We start from the raw sequence: 22,105 nt of genomic DNA on the forward strand, positions 1-22,105 counted from the left end.
TATATAACAATAACTTCATGGTAAACTGCTGAAATTAAGCTTTCCAAATCTCCTGGGTTAACTATCATTTGCCCTTCTTCATATGCTGGACCTCCAGCTAGCTGTGCAAAATGGCCTGTTAGCTCAGATGGTTAGAGCGTGGTGCTAATAACGCCAAGGTCACAGGTTCGATCCCTGTACAGGCCAAGTTTAATTGTTTGAAAAAAGATTAATCTTTCTAGTGTCTCATTTCGGACTGTTTATCTCCTTGAATCACACGCTGCTTGAAGGATTGGATGGAATCAGTAGCATTTCATCATCTGCTAATTCTTCAAAAGTATTCTATATATTTAGTGAGCCTATTAGTTTAGTCTGTTAGAGCATGAAGTTAAAAACGCAAAGGACATAATTTCAATCAGTTTCCAAGCCAATATTTGAAGGTCCTTTAATGTTGAAAATAGATGTATTTTTTCCCGTATCATGTTTACCTCCATATTTCCTTTGCGCAGAAGCTGATAGAATGATTAGATGAATCAATTGAATATAGGTGATGAATATTTATTTATTGCTAAACCACGTGGAAAAAACGTTAGTTGTTCAAAATTCTAACACTAAGAATGGAAATCTCTTTTGTATTGCAATTTTTTTGAAGTCATATTAGTTTCTTCATGTTGATAATATGAAAGTTAATTCATATTAAACAGCTGAAATTAAGCTTTCCAAATCTCCCGGTTGAACTATCATTAGCACTGCTTCCTGTGCTGGTCCTCCAGAAGATGTGCAAATTGGCCTGTTAGCTCAGTTGGTTAGAGCGTGGTGCTAATAATGCCAAGGTCACAGGTTCGATCCCTGTACAGGCCAAGTTTATTTCTTTGAAAAAAGATGAATTTTTCTTGTGTCTCATTTTGGACTGTTTATCTCCTTGGATCAAACACTGCTTGAAGGATTGGATGAATACATTTGATATAATTATAGAATTAATTACTATTCTTAAAGCGCCTGGAATATCTATTATTGGTTCTAAGTTCTAACGCCAAGTAACTAAATCTCTTATTTATTGCAATTTATTGAGATCATTTTTGTTTAGTCTTGTTGATAATATATAAAGATACTATGAATGTAAACAGCTGAATATAAGCTTTCCAACTATCCCGGATTAACAATCAGTAGGACTTCATCATCTGCTTCATCTTCAGTAGTATGCTATATATTTAGTGACTCTATTAGTTTAGTCTGTTAGAGCATGAAGTTAAAAACGCCAAGGACATAATTTCAATCAGTCTCCAAGCCAATACTTGATTCTCCTTTAATGTTGAAAATAGATGTATTTTCTTCTGTATCATGTTTACCTCTATATTTCCTTTGCGCAGAAGCTGATAGAATGATTAGATGAATCAATTGAATGTAGGTGATGAATATTTATTTATTGCTAAACCACGTGGAAAAAACGTTAGTGGTTCAAAATTCTAACACTAAGAATGGAAATCTCTTTTGTATTGCAATTTTTTTGAAGTCATATTAGTTTCTTCATGTTGATAATATGAAAGTTAATTCATATTAAACAGCTGAAATTAAGCTTTCCAAATCTCCCGGTTGAACTATCATTAGCACTGCTTCCTGTGCTGGTCCTCCAGAAGATGTGAAAATTGGCCTTTTAGCTCAGTTGGTTAGAGCGTGGTGCTAATAACGCCAAGGTCACAGGTTCGATCCCTGTACAGGCCAAGTTTAATTCTTTGAAAAAAGATAAATTTTTCTTGTGTCTCATTTTGGACTGTTTATCTCCTTGGATCAAACGCTGCTTGAAGGACTGGATGAATACATTTGATATAATTATAGAATTAATTACTATTCTTAAAGCGCCTGGAATATCTATTAATGGTTCTAAGTTCTAACGCCAAGTAACTAAATCTCTTATTTATAGCAATTTATTGAGATCGTTTTTGTTTAGTCTTGTTGATAATATATAAAGATACTATGAATGTAAACAGCTGAATATAAGCTTTCCAACTATCCCGGATTAACAATCAGTAGGACTTCATCATCTGCTTCATCTTCAATAGTATGCTATATATTAGTGACTCCATTAGTTTAGTCTGTTAGAGCATGAAGTTAAAAACAACAAGGACATACTTTCAATCAGTCTCCAAGCCAATACTTGATGCTCCTTTAATGTTGAAAATAGATGTATTTTCTACTGTATCATGTTTATCTCTATATTTCCTTTGAAGAGAAGCTGATAAAATGATTAGATGAATCAATTCAATATAGGTGATGAAAATTTATTTATTGCTTAACCACATGGAAAAAACGTTAATGGTTCTAAGGTCTAACACTAAGTATGTAAATCTCTTTTGTATTGTAATTTTTTTAAGTCATATTAGTTTCTTCATGTTGATAATATATAACAATAACTTCATGGTAAACTGCTGAAATTAAGCTTTCCAAATCTCCTGGGTTAACTATCATTTGCCCTTCTTCATATGCTGGACCTCCAGCTAGCTGTGCGAAATGGCCTGTTAGCTCAGATGGTTAGAGCGTGGTGCTAATAACGCCAAGGTCACAGGTTCGATCCCTGTACAGGCCAAGTTTAATTGTTTGAAAAAAGATTAATCTTTCTAGTGTCTCATTTCGGACTGTTTATCTCCTTGAATCACACGCTGCTTGAAGGATTGGATGGAATCAGTAGCATTTCATCATCTGCTAATTCTTCAAAAGTATTCTATATATTTAGTGAGCCTATTAGTTTAGTCTGTTAGAGCATGAAGTTAAAAACGCAAAGGACATAATTTCAATCAGTTTCCAAGCCAATATTTGAAGCTCCTTTAATGTTGAAAATAGATGTATTTTTTCCCGTATCATGTTTACCTCCATATTTCCTTTGCGCAGAAGCTGATAGAATGATTAGATGAATCAATTGAATATAGGTGATGAATATTTATTTATTGCTAAACCACGTGGAAAAAACGTTAGTTGTTCAAAATTCTAACACTAAGAATGGAAATCTCTTTTGTATTGCAATTTTTTTGAAGTCATATTAGTTTCTTCATGTTGATAATATGAAAGTTAATTCATATTAAACAGCTGAAATTAAGCTTTCCAAATCTCCCGGTTGAACTATCATTAGCACTGCTTCCTGTGCTGGTCCTCCAGAAGATGTGCAAATTGGCCTGTTAGCTCAGTTGGTTAGAGCGTGGTGCTAATAATGCCAAGGTCACAGGTTCGATCCCTGTACAGGCCAAGTTTATTTCTTTGAAAAAAGATGAATTTTTCTTGTGTCTCATTTTGGACTGTTTATCTCCTTGGATCAAACACTGCTTGAAGGATTGGATGAATACATTTGATATAATTATAGAATTAATTACTATTCTTAAAGCGCCTGGAATATCTATTATTGGTTCTAAGTTCTAACGCCAAGTAACTAAATCTCTTATTTATTGCAATTTATTGAGATCATTTTTGTTTAGTCTTGTTGATAATATATAAAGATACTATGAATGTAAACAGCTGAATATAAGCTTTCCAACTATCCCGGATTAACAATCAGTAGGACTTCATCATCTGCTTCATCTTCAGTAGTATGCTATATATTTAGTGACTCTATTAGTTTAGTCTGTTAGAGCATGAAGTTAAAAACGCCAAGGACATAATTTCAATCAGTCTCCAAGCCAATACTTGATTCTCCTTTAATGTTGAAAATAGATGTATTTTCTTCTGTATCATGTTTACCTCTATATTTCCTTTGCGCAGAAGCTGATAGAATGATTAGATGAATCAATTGAATGTAGGTGATGAATATTTATTTATTGCTAAACCACGTGGAAAAAACGTTAGTGGTTCAAAATTCTAACACTAAGAATGGAAATCTCTTTTGTATTGCAATTTTTTTGAAGTCATATTAGTTTCTTCATGTTGATAATATGAAAGTTAATTCATATTAAACAGCTGAAATTAAGCTTTCCAAATCTCCCGGTTGAACTATCATTAGCACTGCTTCCTGTGCTGGTCCTCCAGAAGATGTGCAAATTTACCTTTTAGCTCAGTTGGTTAGAGCGTGGTGCTAATAACCCCAATGCCACAGGTTCGATCCCTGTACAGGCCAAGTTTAATTCTTTGAAAAAAGATTAATTTTTCTTGTGTCTCATTTTGGACTGTTTATCTCCTTGGATCAAACGCTGCTTGAAGGACTGGATGAATACATTTGATATAATTATAGAATTAATTACTATTCTTAAAGCGCCTGGAATATCTATTAATGGTTCTAAGTTCTAACGCCAAGTAACTAAATCTCTTATTTATAGCAATTTATTGAGATCGTTTTTGCTTAGTCTTGTTGATAATATATAAAGATACTATGAATGTAAACAGCTGAATATAAGCTTTCCAACTATCCCGGATTAACAATCAGTAGGACTTCATCATCTGCTTCATCTTCAATAGTATGCTATATATTTAGTGACTCCATTAGTTTAGTCTGTTAGAGCATGAAGTTAAAAACAACAAGGACATACTTTCAATCAGTCTCCAAGCCAATACTTGATGCTCCTTTAATGTTGAAAATAGATGTATTTTCTACTGTATCATGTTTATCTCTATATTTCCTTTGAGGAGAAGCTGATAAAATGATTAGATGAATCAATTCAATATAGGTGATGAATATTTATTTATTGCTTAACCACATGGAAAAAACATTAATGGTTCTAAGTTCTAACACTAAGTATGAAAATCTCTTTTGTATTGTAATTTTTTTTAAGTCATATTAGTTTCTTCATGTTGATAATATATAACAATACCTTCATGGTAAACTGCTGAAATTAAGCTTTCCAAATCTCCTGGGTTAACTATCATTTGCCCTTCTTCATTTGCTGGACCTCCAGGTAGTTGTGCAAAATGGCCTGTTAGCTCAGATGGTTAGAGCATGGTGCTAATAACGCCAAGGTCACAGGTTCGATCCCTGTACAGGCCAAGTTCAAGTGTTTTTAACGAAGATGAATTTTTCTTTTGTCTCATTTTGGACTGTTTATCTCCTTGAATCACACGCTGCTTGAAGGATTGGATGGAATCAGTAGCATTTCATCATCTGCTAATTCTTCAAAAGTATTCTATATATTTAGTGAGCCTATTAGTTTAGTCTGTTAGAGCATGAAGTTAAAAACGCAAAGGACATAATTTCAATCAGTCTCCAAGCCAATATTTGAAGCTCCTTTAATGTTGAAAATAGATGTATTTTCTCCCGTATCATGTTTACCTCCATATTTCCTTTGCGCAGAAGCTGATAGAATGATTAGAAGAATCAATTGAATATAGGTGATGAATATTTATTTATTGCTAAACCACGTGGAAAAAACGTTACTGGTTCAAAATTCTAACACTAAGTATGGAAATCTCTTTTGTATTGCAATTTTTTTGAAGTCATATTAGTTTCTTCATGTTGATAATATGAAAGTTAATTCATATTAAACAGCTGAAATTAAGCTTTCCAAATCTCCCGGTTGAACTATCATTAGCACTGCTTCCTGTGCTGGTTATCCAGAAGATGTGCAAATTGGCCTGTTATCTCAGTTGGTTAGAGCGTGGTGCTAATAATGCCAAGGTCACAGGTTCGATCCCTGTACAGGAAAAGTTTAATTCTTTGAAAAAAGATGAATTTTTCTTGTGTCTCATTTTGGACTGTTTATCTCCTTGGATCAAACGCTGCTTGAAGGATTGGATGAATACATTTGATATAATTATAGAATTAATTACTATTCTTAAAGCGCCTGGAATATCTATTATTGGTTCTAAGTTCTAACGCCAAGTAACTAAATCTCTTATTTATTGCAATTTATTGAGATCATTTTTGTTTAGTCTTGTTGATAATATATAAAGATACTATGAATGTAAACAGCTGAATATAAGCTTTCCAACTATCCCGGATTAACAATCAGTAGGACTTCATCATCTGCTTCATCTTCAGTAGTATGCTATATATTTAGTGACTCTATTAGTTTAGTCTGTTAGAGCATGAAGTTAAAAACGCCAAGGACATACTTTCAATCAGTCTCCAAGCCAATACTTGATGCTCCTTTAATGTTGAAAATAGATATATTTTCTACTGTATCATGTTTATCTCTATATTTCCTTTGAGGAGAAGCTGATAAAATGATTAGATGAATCAATTCAATATAGGTGATGAATATTTATTTATTGCTTAACCACATGGAAAAAACGTTAATGGTTCTAAGTTCTAACACTAAGTATGAAAATCTCTTTTGTATTGTAATTTTTTTTAAGTCATATTAGTTTCTTCATGTTGATAATATATAACAATAACTTCATGGTAAACTGCTGAAATTAAGCTTTCCAAATCTCCTGGGTTAACTATCATTTGCCCTTCTTCATTTGCTGGACCTCCAGGTAGTTGTGCAAATTGGCCTGTTAGCTCAGATGGTTAGAGCGTGGTGCTAATAACGCCAAGGTCACAGGTTCGATCCCTGTACAGGCCAAGTTTAATTGTTTGAAAAAAAGATGAATTTTTCTAGTGTCTCATTTTGGACTGTTTATCTCCTTGAATCACACGCTGCTTGAAGGATTGGATGGAATCAGTAGCATTTCATCATCTGCTAATTCTTCAAAAGTATTCTATATATTTAGTGAGCCTATTAGTTTAGTCTGTTAGAGCATGAAGTTAAAAACGCAAAGGACATAATTTCAATCAGTCTCCAAGCCAATACTTGATTCTCCTTTAATGTTGAAAATAGATGTATTTTCTTCTGTATCATGTTTACCTCTATATTTCCTTTGCGCAGAAGCTGATAGAATGATTAGATGAATCAATTGAATATAGGTGATGAATATTTATTTATTGCTAAACCACGTGGAAAAAACGTTAGTGGTTCAAAATTCTAACACTAAGAATGGAAATCTCTTTTGTATTGCAATTTTTTTGAAGTCATATTAGTTTCTTCATGTTGATAATATGAAAGTTAATTCATATTAAACAGCTGAAATTAAGCTTTCCAAATCTCCCGGTTGAACTATCATTAGCACTGCTTCCTGTGCTGGTCCTCCAGAAGATGTGCAAATTGGCCTTTTAGCTCAGTTGGTTAGAGCGTGGTGCTAATAATGCCAAGGTCACAGGTTCGATCCCTGTACAGGCCAAGTTTAACTCTTTGAAAAAAGATGAATTTTTCTTGTGTCTCATTTTGGACTGTTTATCTCCTTGGATCAAACGCTGCTTGAAGGACTGGATGAATACATTTGATATAATTATAGAATTAATTACTATTCTTAAAGCGCCTGGAATATCTATTAATGGTTCTAAGTTCTAACGCCAAGTAACTAAATCTCTTATTTACAGCAATTTATTGAGATCATTTTTGTTTAGTCTTGTTGATAATATATAAAGATACTATGAATGTAAACAGCTGAATATAAGCTTTCCAACTATCCCGGATTAACAATCAGTAGGACTTCATCATCTGCTTCATCTTCAGTAGTATGCTATATATTTAGTGACTCTATTAGTTTAGTCTGTTAGAGCATGAAGTTAAAAACGACAAGGACATACTTTCAATCAGTCTCCAAGCCAATACTTGATGCTCCTTTAATGTTGAAAATAGATGTATTTTCTACTGTATCATGTTTATCTCTATATTTCCTTTGAGGAGAAGCTGATAAAATGATTAGATGAATCAATTCAATATAGGTGATGAATATTTATTTATTGCTTAACCACATGGAAAAAATGTTAATGGTTCTAAGTTCTAACACTAAGTATGTAAATCTCTTTTGTATTGTAATTTTTTTTAAGTCATATTAGTTTCTTCATGTTGATAATATATAACAATAACTTCATGGTAAACTGCTGAAATTAAGCTTTCCAAATCTCCTGGGTTAACTATCATTTGCCCTTCTTCATATGCTGGACCTCCAGCTAGCTGTGCAAAATGGCCTGTTAGCTCAGATGGTTAGAGCAAGGTGCTAATAACGCCAAGGTCACAGGTTCGATCCCTGTACAGGCCAAGTTTAATTGTTTGAACAAAGATGAATTTTTCTTGTGTCTCATTTTGGACTGTTTATCTCCTTGAATCACACGCTGCTTGAAGGATTGGATGGAATCAGTAGCATTTCATCATCTGCTAATTCTTCAAAAGTATTCTATATATTTAGTGAGCCTATTAGTTTAGTCTGTTAGAGCATGAAGTTAAAAACGCAAAGGACATAATTTCAATCAGTCTCCAAGCCAATACTGGATGCTCCTTTAATGTTGAAAATAGATGTATTTTCTTCTGTATCATGTTTACCTCCATATTTCCTTTGCGCAGAAGCTGATAGAATGATTAGATGAATCAATTGAATATAGGTGATGAATATTTATTTATTGCTAGACCACGTGGAAAAAACGTTACTGGTTCAAAATCCTAACACTAAGTATGGAAATCTCTTTTGTATTGCAATTTTTTTGAAGTCATATTAGTTTCTTCATGTTGATAATATGAAAGTTAATTCATATTAAACAACTGAAATTAAGCTTTCCAAATCTCCCGGTTGAACTATCATTAGCACTGCTTCCTGTGCTGGTCCTCCAGAAGATATGCAAATGGCCTGTTAGCTCAGTTGGTTAGAGCGTGGTGCTAATAACGCCAAGGTCACAGGTTCGATCCCTGTACCGGCCAAGTTTAATTCTTTGAAAAAAGATGAATATTTCTTGTGTCTCATTTTGGACTGTTTATCTCCTTGGATCAAACGCTGCTTGAAGGATTGGATGAATACATTTGATATATTTATAGAATTAATTACTATACTTAAAGCGCCTGGAATATCTATTAATGGTTCTAAGTTCTAACGCCAAGTAACTAAATCTTTTATTTATTGCAATTTATTGAGATCATTTTTGTTTAGTCTTGTTGATAATATATAAAGATACTATGAATGTAAACAGCTGAATATAAGCTTTCCAACTATCCCGGATTAACAATCAGTAGGACTTCATCATCTGCTTCATCTTCAATAGTATGCTATATATTTAGTGACTCTATTAGTTTAGTCTGTTAGAGCATGAAGTTAAATACGCCAAGGACATACTTTCAATCAGTCTCCAAGCCAATACTTGATGCTCCTTTAATGTTGAAAATAGATGTATTTTCTACTGTATCATGTTTATCTCTATATTTCCTTTGAGGAGAAGCTGATAAAATGATTAGATGAATCAATTCAATATAGGTGATGAATATTTATTTATTGCTTAACCACATGGAAAAAACGTTAATGGTTCTAAGTTCTAACACTAAGTATGAAAATCTCTTTTGTATTGTAATTTTTTTTTAAGTCATATTAGTTTCTTCATGTTGATAATATATAACAATAACTTCATGGTAAACTGCTGAAATTAAGCTTTCCAAATCTCCTGGGTTAACTATCATTTGCCCTTCTTCATTTGCTGGACCTCCAGGTAGTTGTGCAAAATGGCCTGTTAGCTCAGATGGTTAGAGCGTGGTGCTAATAACGCCAAGGTCACAGGTTTGATCCCTGTACAGGCCAAGTTCAATTGTTTGAACAAAGATGAATTTTTCTTGTGTCTCATTTTGGACTGTTAATCTTCTTTAATCACACGCTGCTTGAAGGATTGGATGGAATCAGTAGCATTTCATCATCTGCTAATTCTTCAAAAGTATTCTATATATTTAGTGAGCCTATTAGTTTAGTCTGTTAGAGCATGAAGTTAAAAACGCAAAGGACATAATTTCAATCAGTCTCAAAAGCCAATATTTGAAGCTCCTTTAATGTTGAAAATAGATGTATTTTCTTCTGTATCATGTTTACCTCCATATTTCCTTTGCGCAGAAGCTGATAGAATGATTAGATGAATCAATTGAATATAGGTGATGAATATTTATTTATTGCTAAACTACGTGGAAAAAACATTACTGGTTAAAAATTCTAACACTAAGTATGGAAATCTCTTTTGTATTGCAATTTTTTTTAAGTCATATTAGTTTCTTCATGTTGATAATATGAAAGTTAATTCATATTAAACAGCTGAAATTAAGCTTTCCAAATCTCCCGGTTGAACTATCATTAGCACTGCTTCCTGTGCTGGTCCTCCAGAAAATGTGCAAATTAGCCTGTTAGCTCAGTTGGTTAGAGCGTGGTGCTAATAACGCCAAGGTCACAAGTTCGATCCCTCTACAGGCCAAGTTTAATTCTTTGAAAAAAGATGAATTTTTCTTGTGTCTCATTTTGGACTGTTTATCTCCTTGGATCAAACGCTGCTTGAAGGATTGGATGAATACATTTGATATAATGATAGAATTAATTACTATTCTTAAAGCGCCTGGAATATCTATTAATGGTTCTAAGTTCTAACGCCAAGTAACTAAATCTCTTATTTATTGCAATTTATTGAGATCATTTTTGTTTAGTCTTGTTGATAATATATAAAGATACTATGAATGTAAACAGCTGAATATAAGCTTTCCAACTATCCCGGATTAACAATCAGTAGGACTTCATCATCTGCTTCATCTTCAGTAGTATGCTATATATTTAGTGACTCTATAAGTTTAGTCTTTTAGAGCATGAAGTTAAAAACGCCAAGGACATACTTTCAATCAGTCTCCAAGCCAATACTTGATGCTCCTTTAATGTTGAAAATAGATGTATTTTCTACTGTATCATGTTTATCTCTATATTTCCTTTGAGGAGAAGCTGATAAAATGATTAGATGAATCAATTCAATATAGGTGATGAAAATTTATTTATTGCTTAACCACATGGAAAAAACGTTAATGGTTCTAAGTTCTAACACTAAGTATGAAAATCTCTTTTGTATTGTAATTTTTTTTAAGTCATATTAGTTTCTTCATGTTGATAATATATAACAATAACTTCATGGTAAACTGCTGAAATTAAGCTTTCCAAATCTCCTGGGTTAACTATCATTTGCCCTTATTCATTTGCTGGACCTCCAGGTAGTTGTGCAAAATGGCCTGTTAGCACAGATGGTTAGAGCGTGGTGCTAATAACGCCAAGGTCACAGGTTCGATCCCTGTACAGGCCAAGTTCAATTGTTTGAACAAAGATGAATTTTTCTTGTGTCTCATTTTGGACTGTTAATCTTCTTGAATCACACGCTGCTTGAAGGATTGGATGGAATCAGTAGCATTTCATCATCTGCTAATTCTTCATAAGTATTCTATATATTTAGTGAGCCTATTAGTTTAGTCTGTTAGAGCATGAAGTTAAAAACGCAAAGGACATAATTTCAATCAGTCTCCAAGCCAATATTTGAAGCTCCTTTAATGTTGAAAATAGATGTATTTTCTTCTGTATCATGTTTACCTCCATATTTCCTTTGCGCAGAAGCTGATAGAATGATTAGATGAATCAATTGAATATAGGTAATGAATATTTATTTATTGGTAAACCACGTGGAAAAAACTTTACTGGTTCAAAATTCTAACACTAAGTATGGAAATCTCTTTTGTATTGCAATTTTTTTGAAGTCATATTAGTTTCTTCATGTTGATAATATGAAAGTTAATTCATATTAAACAGCTGAAATTAAGCTTTCCAAATCTCCTGGTTGAACTATCATTAGCACTGCTTCCTGTGCTGGTCCTCCAGAAGATGTGCAAATTGGCCTGTTAGCTCAGTTGGTTAGAGCGTGGTGCTAATAACGCCAAGGTCACAGGTACGATCCCTGTACAGGCCAAGTTTAATTCTTTGAAAAAAGATGAATTTTTCTTGTGTCTCATTTTGGACTGTTTATCTCCTTGGATCAAACGCTGCTTGAAGGATTGGATGAATACATTTGATATAATTATAGAATTAATTACTATTCTTAAAGCGCCTGGAATATCTATTAATGGTTCTAAGTTCTAACGCCAAGTAACTAAATCTCTTATTTATTGCAATTTATTGAGATCATTTTTGTTTAGTCTTGTTGATAATATATAAAGATACTATGAATGTAAACAGCTGAATATAAGCTTTCCAACTATCCCGGATTAACAATCAGTAGGACTTCATCATCTGCTTCATCTTCAGTAGTATGCTATATATTTAGTGACTCTATTAGTTTAGTCTGTTAGAGCATGAAGTTAAAAACGCCAAGGACATACTTTCAAACAGTCTCCAAGCCAATACTTGATGCTCCTTTAATGTTGAAAATAGATGTATTTTCTACTGTATCATGTTTATCTCTATATGTCCTTTGAGGAGAAGCTGATAAAATGGTTAGATGAATCAATTCAATATAGGTGATGAATATGTATTTATTGCTTAACCACATGGAAAAAACGTTAATGGTTCTTAGTTCTAACACTAAGTATGTAAATCTCTTTTGTATTGTTATTTTTTTAAAGTCATATTAGTTTGTTCATGTTGATAATATATAACAATAACTTCATGGTAAACTGCTGAAATTAAGCTTTCCAAATCTCCTGGGTTAACTATCATTTGCCCTTCTTCATTTGCTGGACCTCCAGGTAGTTGTGCAAAATGGCCTGTTAGGTCAGATGGTTAGAGCGTGGTGCTAATAACGCCAAGGTCACAGGTTCGATCCCTGTACAGGCCAAGTTTAATTGTTTGAACAAAGATGAATTTTTCTTGTGTCTCATTTTGGACTGTTTATCTCCTTGAATCACACGCTGCTTGAAGGATTGGATGGAATCAGTAGCATTTCATCATCTGCTAATTCTTCAAAAGTATTCTATATATTTAGTGAGCCTATTAGTTTAGTCTGTTAGAGCATGAAGTTAAAAACGCAAAGGACATAATTTCAATCAGTCTCCAAGCCAATACTTGATGCTCCTTTAATGTTGAAAATAGATGTATTTTCTTCTGTATCATGTTTACCTCCATATTTCCTTTGCGCAGAAGCTGATAGAATGATTAGATGAATCAATTGAATATAGGTGATGAATATTTATTTATTGCTAAACCACGTGGAAAAAACGTTACTGGTTCAAAATTCTAACACTAAGTATGGAAATCTCTTTTGTATTGCAATTTTTTTGAAGTCATATTAGTTTCTTCATGTTGATAATATGAAAGTTAATTCATATTAAACAGCTGAAATTAAGCTTTCCAAATCTCCCGGTTGAACTATCATTAGCACTGCTTCCTGTGCTGGTCCTCCAGAAGATGTGCAAATTGGCATGTTAGCTCAGTTGGTTAGAGCGTGGTGCTAATAACGCCAAGGTCACAGGTTCGATCCCTGTACAGGCCAAGTTTAATTCTTTGAAAAAAGATGAATATTTCTTGTGTCTCATTTTGGACTGTTTATCTCCTTGGATCAAATGCTGCTTGAAGGATTGGATGAATAAATTTGATATATTTATAGAATTAATTACTATTCTTAAAGCGCCTGGAATATCTATTAATGGTTCTAAGTTCTAACGCCAAGTAACTAAATCTTTTATTTATTGCAATTTATTGAGATCATTTTTGTTTAGTCTTGTTGATAATATATAAAGATACTATGAATGTAAACAGCTGAATATAAGCTTTCCAACTATCCCGGATTAACAATCAGTAGGACTTCATCATCTGCTTCATCTTCAGTAGTATGCTATATATTTAGTGACTCTATTAGTTTAGTCTGTTAGAGCATGAAGTTAAAAACGCAAAGGACATAATTTCAATCAGTCTCCAAGCCAATACTTGATGCTCCTTTAATGTTGAAAATAGATGTATTTTCTTCTGTATCATGTTTACCTCCATATTTCCTTTGCGCAGAAGCTGACAGAATGATTAGATGAATCAATTGAATATAGGTGATGAATATTTATTTATTGCTAAACCACGTGGAAAAAACGTTACTGGTTCAAAATTCTAACACTAAGTATGGAAATCTCTTTTGTATTGCAATTTTTTTGAAGTCATATTAGTTTCTTCATGTTGATAATATGAAAGTTAATTCATATTAAACAGCTGAAATTAAGCTTTCCAAATCTCCCGGTTGAACTATCATTAGCACTGCTTCCTGTGCTGGTCCTCCAGAAGATGTGTAAATTGGCCTGTTAGCTCAGTTGGTTAGAGCGTGGTGCTAATAACGCTGAGGTCACAGGTTCGATTCCTGTACAGGCCAAGTTTAATACTTTGAAAAAAGATGAATATTTCTTGTGTCTCATTTTGGACTCTTTATCTCCTTGGATCAAACGCTGCTTGAAGGATTGGATGAATACATTTGATATATTTATAGATTTAATTACTATTCTTAAAGCGCCTGGAATATCTATTAATGGTTCTAAGTTCTAACGCCAAGTAACTACATCTCTTATTTATAGCAATTTATTGAGATCATTTTTGTTTAGTCTTGTTGATAATATATAAAGATACTATGAATGTAAACAGCTGAATATAAGCTTTCCAACTATCCAGGATTAACAATCAGTAGGACTTCATCATCTGCTTCATCTTCAGTAGTATGCTATATATTTAGTGACTCTATTAGTTTAGTCTGTTAGAGCATGAAGTTAAAAACGCCAAGGACATACTTTCAATCAGTCCCCAAGCCAATACTTGATGCTCCATTAATGTTGAAAATAGATGTATTTTCTACTGTATCATGTTTATCTCTATATTTCCTTTGAGGAGAAGCTGATAAAATGATTAGATGAATCAATTCAATATAGGTGATGAATATTTATTTATTGCTTAACCACATGGAAAAAACGTTAATGGTTCTAAGTTCTAACACTAAGTATGAAAATCTCTTTTGTATTGTAATTTTTTTTAAGTCATATTAGTTTCTTCATGTTGATAATATATAACAATAACTTCATGGTAAACTGCTGAAATTAAGCTTTCCAAATCTCCTGGGTTAACTATCATTTGCCCTTCTTCATTTGCTGGACCTCCAGGTAGCTGTGCAAAATGGCCTGTTAGCTCAGATGGTTAGAGCGTGGTGCTAATATCGCCAAGGTCACAGGTTCGATCCCTGTACAGGCCAAGTTTAATTGTTTGAAAAAAGATTAATTTTTCTAGTGTCTCATTTTGGACTGTTTATATCCTTGAATCACACGCTGCTTGAAGGATTGGATGGAATCAGTAGCATTTCATCATCTTCTAATTTATCAAAAGTATTCTATATATTTAGTGAGCCTATTAGTTTAGTCTGTTAGAGCATGAAGTTAAAAACGCAAAGGACATAATTTCAATCAGTCTCCAAGCCAATACTTGATTCTCCTTTAATGTTGAAAATAGATGTATTTTCTTCTGTATCATGTGTATCTCTATATTTCCTTTGCGCAGAAGCTGATAGAATGATTAGATGAATCAATTCAATATAGGTGATGAATATTTATTTATTGCTAAACCACGTGGAAAAAACGTTAGTGGTTCAAAATTCTAACACTAAGTATGGAAATCTCTTTTGTATTGCAATTTTTTTGAAGTCATATTACTTTCTTCATGTTGATAATATGAAAGTTAATTCATATTAAACAGCTGAAATTAAGCTTTCCAAATCTCCCGGTTGAACTATCATTAGCACTGCTTCCTGTGCTGGTCATCCAGAAAATGTGCAAATTGGCCTTTTAGCTCAGTTGGTTAGAGCGTGGTGCTAATAACGCCAATGCCACAGGTTCGATCCCTGTACAGGCCAAGTTTAATTCTTTGAAAAAAGATTAATTTTTCTTGTGTCTCATTTTGGACTGTTTATCTCCTTGGATCAAACGCTGCTTGAAGGACTGGATGAATACATTTGATATAATTATAGAATTAATTACTATTCTTAAAGCGCCTGGAATATCTATTAATGGTTCTAAGTTCTAACGCCAAGTAACTAAATCTCTTATTTATAGCAATTTATTGAGATCATTTTTGTTTAGTCTTGTTGATAATATATAAAGATACTATGAATGTAAACAGCTGAATATAAGCTTTCCAACTATCCCAGATTAACAATCAGTAGGACGTCATCATCTGCTTCATCTTCAATAGTATGCTATATATTTAGTGACTCTATTAGTTTAGTCTGTTAAAGCATGAAGTTAAAAACGACAGGGACATACTTTCAATCAGTCTCCAGGCCAATACTTGATGCTCCTTTAATGTTGAAAATAGATGTATTTTCTACTGTATCATGTTTATCTCTATATTTCCTTTGAGGAGAAGCTGATAAAATGATTAGATGAATCAATTCAATATAGGTGATGAATATTTATTTATTGCTTAACCACATGGAAAAAATGTTAATGGTTCTAAGTTCTAACACTAAGTATGTAAATCTCTTTTGTATTGTAATTTTTTTTTAAGTCATATTAGTTTCTTCATGTTGATAATATATAACAATAACTTCATGGTAAACTGCTGAAATTAAGCTTTCCAAATCTCCTGGGTTAACTATCATTTGCCCTTCTTCATATGCTGGTCCTCCAGCTAGCTGTGCAACATGGCCTGTTAGCTCAGATGGTTAGAGCGTGGTGCTAATAACGCCAAGGTCACAGATTCGATCCCTGTACAAGCCAAGTTTAATTGTTTGAACAAAGATGAATTTTTCTTGTGTCTCATTTTGGACTGTTTATCTCCTTGAATCACACGCTGCTTGAAGGATTGGATGGAATCAGTAGCATTTCATCATCTGCTAATTCTTCAAAAGTATTCTATATATTTAGTGAGCCTATTAGTTTAGTCTGTTAGAGCATGAAGCTAAAAACGCAAAGGACATAATTTCAATCAGTCTCCAAGCCAATATTTGAAGCTCCTTTAATGTTGAAAATAGATGTATTTTCTTCTGTATCATGTTTACCTCCATATTTCTTTTGCGCAGAAGCTGATAGAATGATTAGATGAATCAATTGAATATAGGTGATGAATATTTATTTATTGCTAAACCACGTGGAAAAAACGTTACTGGTTCAAAATTCTAACACTAAGTATGGAAATCTCTTTTGTATTGCAATTTTTTTGAAGTCATATTAGTTTCTTCATGTTGATAATATGAGTTAATTCATATTAAACAGCTGAAATTAAGCTTTCCAAATCTCCCGGTTGAACTATCATTAGCACTGCTTCCTGTGCTGGTCCTCCAGAAGATGTGCAAATTGGCCTGTTAGCTCAGTTGGTTAGAGCGTGGTGCTAATAATGCCAAGGTCACAGGTTCGATCCCTTTACAGGCCAAGTTTAATTCTTTGAAACAAGATGAATTTTTCTTGTGTCTCATTTTGGACTGTTTATCTCCTTGGATCAAACGCTGCTTGAAGGATTGGATGAATACATTTGATATAATTATAGAATTAATTACTATTCTTAAAGCGCCTGGAATATCTATTAATGGTTCTAAGTTCTAACGCCAAGTAACTAAATCTCTTATTTATTGCAATTTATTGAGATCATTTTTGTTTAGTCTTGTTGATAATATATAAAGATACTATGAATGTAAACAGCTGAATATAAGCTTTCCAACTATCCCGGATTAACAATCAGTAGGACTTCATCATCTGCTTCATCTTCAGTAGTATGCTATATATTTAGTGACTCTATTAGTTTAGTCTGTTAGAGCATGAAGTTAAAAACGCCAAGGACATACTTTCAATCAGTCTCCAAGCCAATACTTGATGCTCCTTTAATGTTGAAAATAGATGTATTTTCTACTCTATCATGTTTATCTCTATATTTCCTTTGAGGAGTAGCTGATAAAATGATTAGATGAATCAATTCAATATAGGTGATGAATATTTATTTATTGCTTAACCACATGGAAAAAATGTTAGTGGTTCTAAGTTCTAACACTAAGTATGAAAATCTCTTTTGTATTGTAATTTTTTTTAAGCCATATTAGTTTCTTCATGTTGATAATATATAGCAATAACTTCATGGTAAACTGCTGAAATTAAGCTTTCAAAATCTCCTGGGTTAACTATCATTTGCCCTTCTTCATTTGCTGGACCTCCTGGTAGTTGTGCAAAATGTCCTGTTAGCTCAGATGGTTAGAGCGTGGTGCTAATAACACCAAGGTCACAGGTTCGATCCCTGTACAGGCCCAGTTTAATTGTTTGAACAAAGATGAATTTTTCTTGTGTCTCATTTTGGACTGTTTATCTCCTTGAATCACACGCTGCTTGAAGGATTGGATGGAATCAGTAGCATTTCATCATCTGCTAATTCTTCAAAAGTATTCTAAATATTCAGTGAGCCTATTAGTTTAGTCTGTTAGAGCATGAAGTTAAAAACGCAAAGGACATAATTTCAATCAGTCTCCAAGACAATACTTGATTCTCCTTTAATCTTGAAAATAGATGTATTTTCTTCTGTATCATGTTTACCTCCATATTTCCTTTGCGCAGAAGCTGATAGAATGATTAGATGAATCAATTGAATATAGGTGATGAATATTTATTTATTGCTAAACCACGTGGAAAAAACGTTACTGGTTCAAAATTCTAACACTAAGTATGGAAATCTCTTTTGTATTGCAATTTTTTTGAAGTCATATTAGTTTCTTCATGTTGATAATATGAAAGTTAATTCATATTAAACAGCTGAAATTAAGCTTTCCAAATCTCCCGGCTGAACTATCATTAGCACTGCTTCCTGTGCTGTTCCTCCAGAAGATGTGCAAATTGGCCTGTTAGCTCAGTTGGTTAGAGAGTGATGCTAATAACGCCAAGGTCACAGGTTCGATCCCTGTACAGGCCAAGTTTAATTCTTTGAAAAAAGATGAATTTTTCTTGTGTCTCATTTTGGACTGTTTATCTCCTTGGATCAAACGCTGCTTGAAGGATTGGATGAATACATTTGATATATTTATAGAATTAATTACTATTCTTAAAGCGCCTGGAATTTCTATTAATGGTTCTAAGTTCTAACGCCAAGTAACTAAATCTTTTATTTATTGCAATTTATTGAGATCATTTTTGTTTAGTCTTGTTGATAATATATAAAGATACTATGAATGTAAACAGCTGAATATAAGCTTTCCAACTATCCCGGATTAACAATCAGTAGGACTTCATCATCTGCTTCATCTTCAATAGTATGCTATATATTTAGTGACTCTATTAGTTTAGTCTGTTAGAGCATGAAGTTAAAAACGCCAAGGACATACTTTCAATCAGTCTCCAAGTCAATACTTGATGCTCCTTTAATGTTGAAAATAGATGTATTTTCTACTGTATCATGTTTATCTCTATATTTCCTTTGAGGAGAAGCTGATAAAATGATTATATGAATCAATTCAATATAGGTGATGAATATTTATTTATTGCTTAACCACATGGAAAAACGTTAATGGTTTTAAGTTCTAACACTAAGTATGAAAATCTCTTTTGTATTGTTATTTTTTTTAAGTCATATTAGTTTCTTCATGTTGATAATATATAACAATAACTTCATGGTAAACTGCTGAAATTAAGCTTTCCAAATCTCCTGGGTTAACTATCATTTGCCCTTCTTCATTTGCTGGACCTCCAGGTAGTTGTGCAAAATGGCCTGTTAGCTCAGATGGTTAGAGCGTGGTGCTAATAACGCCAAGTTCACATGTTCGATCCCTGTACAGGCCAAGTTTAACTGTTTGAAAAAAGATTAATTTTTCTAGTGTCTCATTTTGGACTGTTTATCTCCTTGAATCACATGCTGCTTGAAGGATTGTATGGAATCAGTAGCATTTCATCATCTGCTAATTCTTCAAAAGTATTCTATATATTTAGTGAGCCTATTAGTTTAGTCTGTTAGAGCATGAAGTTAAAAACGCAAAGGACATAATTTCAATCAGTCTCCAAGCCAATACTTGATTCTCCTTTAATGTTGAAAATAGATGTATTTTTTTCTTTATCATGTTTACCTCTATATTTCTTTGCGCAGAAGCTGATAGAATGATTAGATGAATCAATTGAATATAGGTGATGAATATTTATTTATTGCTAAACCACGTGGAAAAAACGTTAGTGGTTCTAAGTTCTAACACTAAGTATGGAAATCTCTTTTGTATTGCAATTTTTTTGAAGTCATATTAGTTTCTTCATGTTGATAATATGAAAGTTAATTCATATTAAACAGCTGAAATTAAGCTTTCCAAATCTCCCGGTTGAACTATCATTAGCACTGCTTCCTGTGCTGGTCCTCCAAAAGATGTGCAAATTGGCCTTTTAGCTCAGTTGGTTAGAGCGTGGTGCTAATAACGCCAAGGTCACAGGTTCGATCCCTGTACAGGCCAAGTTTAATTCTTTGAAAAAAGATTAATTTTTCTTGTGTCTCATTTTGGACTGTTTATCTCCTTGGATCAAACGCTGCTTGAAGGACTGGATGAATACATTTGATATATTTATAGAATTAATTACTATTCTTAAAGCGCGTGGAATATCTATTAATGGTTCTAAGTTCTAACGCCAAGTAACTAAATCTCTTATTTATAGCAATTTATTGAGATCATTTTTGTTAAGTCTTGTTGATAATATATAAAGATACTATGAATGTAAACAGCTGAATATAAGCTTTCCAACTATCCCGGATTAACAATCAGTAGGACTTCATCATCTGCTTCATCTTCAATAGTATGCTATATATTTAGTGACTCTATTAGTTTAGTCTGTTAGAGCATGAAGTTAAAAACGACAAGGACATACTTTCAATCAGTCTCCAAGCCAATACTTGATGCTCCTTTAATGTTGAAAATAGATGTATTTTCTACTGTATCATGTTTATCTCTATATTTCCTTTGAGGAGAAGCCGATAAAATGATTAGAAGAATCAATTCAATATAGGTGATGAATATTTATTTATTGCTTAACCACATGGAAAAAACGTTAATGGTTCTAAGTTCTAACACTAAGTATGTAAATCTCTTTTGTATTGTAATTTTTTTTAAGTCATATTAGTTTCTTCATGTTGATAATATATAACAATAACTTCATGGTAAACTGCTGAAATTAAGCTTTCCAAATCTCCTGGGTTAACTATCATTTGCCCTTCTTCATATGCTGGACCTCCAGCTAGCTGTGCAAAATGGCCTGTTAGCTCAGATGGTTAGAGTGTGGTGCTAATAACGCCAAGGTCACAGGTTCGATCCCTCTACAGGCCAAGTTTAATTGTTTGAACAAAGATGAATTTTTCTTGTGTCTCATTTTGGACTGTTTATCTCCTTGGATCAAACGCTGCTTGAAGGATTGGATGAATACATTTGATATATTTATAGAATTAATTACTATTCTTAAACCGCCTGGATTATCTATTAATGGTTCCAAGTTCTAACGCCAAGTAACTAAATCTTTTATTTATTGCAATTTATTGAGATCATTTTTGTTTAGTCTTGTTGATAATATATAAAGATACTATGAATGTAAACAGCTGAATATAAGCTTTCCAACTATCCCGGATTAACAATCAGTAGGACTTCATCATCTGCTTCATCTTCAATAGTATGCTATATATTTAGTGACTCTATTAGTTTAGTCTGTTAGAGCATGAAGTTAAAAACGCCAAGGACATACTTTCAATCAGTCTCCAAGCCAATACTTGATGCTCCTTTAATGTTGAAAATAGATGTATTTTCTACTGTATCATGTTTATCTCTATATTTCCTTTGAGGAGAAGCTGATAAAATGATTAGATGAATCAATTCAATATAGGTGATGAATATTTATTTATTGCTTAACCACATGGAAAAAATGTTAATGGTTCTAAGTTCTAACACTAAGTATGAAAATCTCTTTTGTATTGTAATTTTTTTTAAGTCATATTAGTTTCTTCATGTTGATAATATATAACAATAACTTCATGGTAAACTGCTGAAATTAAGCTTTCCAAATCTCCTGGGTTAACTATCATTTGCCCTTCTTCATTTGCTGGACCTCCAGGTAGTTGTGCAAAATGGCCTGTTAGCTCAGATGGTTAGAGCGTGGTGCTAATAACGCCAAGGTCACATGTTCGATCCCTGTACAGGCCAAGTTTAATTGTTTGAAAAAAGATTAATTTTTCTAGTGTCTCATTTTGGACTGTTTATCTCCTTGAATCACATGCTGCTTGAAGGATTGTATGGAATCAGTAGCATTTCATCATCTGCTAATTCTTCAAAAGTATTCTATATATTTAGTGAGCCTATTAGTTTAGTCTGTTAGAGCATGAAGTTAAAAACGCAAAGGACATAATTTCAATCAGTCTCCAAGCCAATACTTGATTCTCCTTTAATGTTGAAAATAGATGT

General features: G+C 33.0%; 11 non-coding genes across 11 annotated transcripts; all 11 read left to right on the forward strand.

Annotated features, from left to right (window-relative positions):
- Positions 1 to 112: 112 nt before the first annotated feature.
- On the forward strand, positions 113 to 186 carry TRNAI-AAU (transfer RNA isoleucine (anticodon AAU)). Its single transcript has one exon. It is a non-coding gene; the product is annotated as a tRNA-Ile (tRNA).
- A 580-nt stretch (positions 187 to 766) lies between these two features.
- TRNAI-AAU (transfer RNA isoleucine (anticodon AAU)) lies at positions 767 to 840 on the forward strand. The gene has a single exon. It is a non-coding gene; the product is annotated as a tRNA-Ile (tRNA).
- A 787-nt stretch (positions 841 to 1,627) lies between these two features.
- On the forward strand, positions 1,628 to 1,701 carry TRNAI-AAU (transfer RNA isoleucine (anticodon AAU)). The gene has a single exon. It is a non-coding gene; the product is annotated as a tRNA-Ile (tRNA).
- Positions 1,702 to 2,489: 788 nt separating this feature from the next.
- On the forward strand, positions 2,490 to 2,563 carry TRNAI-AAU (transfer RNA isoleucine (anticodon AAU)). The gene has a single exon. It is a non-coding gene; the product is annotated as a tRNA-Ile (tRNA).
- A 580-nt stretch (positions 2,564 to 3,143) lies between these two features.
- Positions 3,144 to 3,217, forward strand: TRNAI-AAU (transfer RNA isoleucine (anticodon AAU)). The gene has a single exon. It is a non-coding gene; the product is annotated as a tRNA-Ile (tRNA).
- A 1,651-nt stretch (positions 3,218 to 4,868) lies between these two features.
- Positions 4,869 to 4,942, forward strand: TRNAI-AAU (transfer RNA isoleucine (anticodon AAU)). Its single transcript has one exon. It is a non-coding gene; the product is annotated as a tRNA-Ile (tRNA).
- A 1,445-nt stretch (positions 4,943 to 6,387) lies between these two features.
- On the forward strand, positions 6,388 to 6,461 carry TRNAI-AAU (transfer RNA isoleucine (anticodon AAU)). Its single transcript has one exon. It is a non-coding gene; the product is annotated as a tRNA-Ile (tRNA).
- Positions 6,462 to 8,559: 2,098 nt separating this feature from the next.
- TRNAI-AAU (transfer RNA isoleucine (anticodon AAU)) lies at positions 8,560 to 8,633 on the forward strand. The gene has a single exon. It is a non-coding gene; the product is annotated as a tRNA-Ile (tRNA).
- Positions 8,634 to 13,976: 5,343 nt separating this feature from the next.
- Positions 13,977 to 14,050, forward strand: TRNAI-AAU (transfer RNA isoleucine (anticodon AAU)). The gene has a single exon. It is a non-coding gene; the product is annotated as a tRNA-Ile (tRNA).
- Positions 14,051 to 14,840: 790 nt separating this feature from the next.
- TRNAI-AAU (transfer RNA isoleucine (anticodon AAU)) lies at positions 14,841 to 14,914 on the forward strand. Its single transcript has one exon. It is a non-coding gene; the product is annotated as a tRNA-Ile (tRNA).
- A 5,131-nt stretch (positions 14,915 to 20,045) lies between these two features.
- TRNAI-AAU (transfer RNA isoleucine (anticodon AAU)) lies at positions 20,046 to 20,119 on the forward strand. Its single transcript has one exon. It is a non-coding gene; the product is annotated as a tRNA-Ile (tRNA).
- The last annotated feature ends 1,986 nt before the right edge of the window (positions 20,120 to 22,105 follow it).

Source organism: Lissotriton helveticus, chromosome 4_1 (genome assembly GCF_964261635.1).
Source record: "Lissotriton helveticus chromosome 4_1, aLisHel1.1, whole genome shotgun sequence".
Lineage (NCBI taxonomy): Eukaryota > Metazoa > Chordata > Amphibia > Caudata > Salamandridae > Lissotriton > Lissotriton helveticus.